Consider the following 1,309-nt stretch of genomic DNA (forward strand, 5'->3'; position numbering starts at 1 on the left):
AAAAAAAGGAAAAGAGAACAAAGTTATACTAAAAAGGGCGAGAAAAGGTTTAAAATAGAAATGACAGACAGGATTGACCCAAGCCTGAGTAGAGGAATAAAAGATAGATGCACAACAGGTCTGCTGTGGTATTTATAAACCTGGCACACTGAAAGTCATCTGGATTATTTGTTTGCTCTCTTTGTCTTTCTTTCTTCATTGTTCCACTTCTCACAACTGTTCTTTTAAAACCCTTTAGAAGCCACCAGTGATATGGCAATCTCCAACACCACGTCTGGCTGGTTATCTGGCATTAATCCCTGTCTTTCTCTCACCATATGTGCATCGCATGTGCCTGTGAACAATGACACATTATTGTGAGTGTTATTGTTGTTTGCTTTTGATCCTATTGAGTCTCAGTCTTGTGTGTTAATGATTGTTTGAACACTGCCTCTGTGTTATCACGAGTTACTAAACTGCCTTTCTCCTGCTGTGATGTTATTCTTAGCAGTGGCTTCACCTTTGTTCTGAGGAGATGCAAATACGCCAGTGCATATCATGAATACAGATGGTGGCAAAAGCATGAGCAGCATACAGCATATAACTCTGCAGTGTGCACGCTATAGGGATTATAGTTACTGTCAATGAGCACTGGGACCCCTGCAGTGCCATTTATACACCATTCCATGTGGTTTCCTATAGAACGCCTCCTTCTGTACAATAGTACTCCCTTCAGTTCATTCATTCATCAGTGCTTTGTTAATAATTTATATTGGAATAGTAATTTGGATCTTCTCCAACTTTTATCTGAAGGTTTCAGAAAGTGAATGTCAGACTTTTGAACATGGCTAATAAAAGCTTTTCATAACTGGACAGTATAAAAAACTCTGCTAGTAAAGCAGATATGACGAGGAGTGTTTTGTGTATTTTATTCATATACACTATTCTGTATTAGTTGTCCTTTAATAACTGCCTCACATAATATTATATTACAATTAAGGCTTTATAATAATAGTATTATTATGTGAATGTAAATCTCAGACTTTTTCAGACTTTTACTTTTACTTTAGGCTCCTGATTCTGTATTTTTTATCTTTTAGCTATTCTGTCAGATATTGTTTCAGTACTTTATCAGTGATCAGTCAGGAGGAGGGACCCTGCTGTCACCCAGGCGTGACAAGCAGACAAGGGGCTAACGGGATGGAGGAGGAGAGCAGGAGGGGAATGTTAAATGGGTCTGATAGGTGCATATAACGAGGGTTTGAGTGTTTGGGAAACGGCTGGGAGGCAGTTGGGGTGTGTCGTATTGAAAAAGGGGGTTGGGTGGCAG

General features: G+C 39.3%; 1 protein-coding gene across 1 annotated transcript in view; it reads right to left on the minus strand.

Annotated features, from left to right (window-relative positions):
• abtb2b (ankyrin repeat and BTB (POZ) domain containing 2b) overlaps positions 1 to 1,309 on the minus strand; it is a 44,812-nt gene that overhangs the window by 8,307 nt on the left and 35,196 nt on the right. The gene's annotated exons all lie outside the window — the stretch shown is intronic.

Source organism: Morone saxatilis, unplaced genomic scaffold (assembly GCF_004916995.1).
Source record: "Morone saxatilis isolate NCDOM2014 unplaced genomic scaffold, NCSU_SB_2.0 Contig2, whole genome shotgun sequence".
Lineage (NCBI taxonomy): Eukaryota > Metazoa > Chordata > Actinopteri > Moronidae > Morone > Morone saxatilis.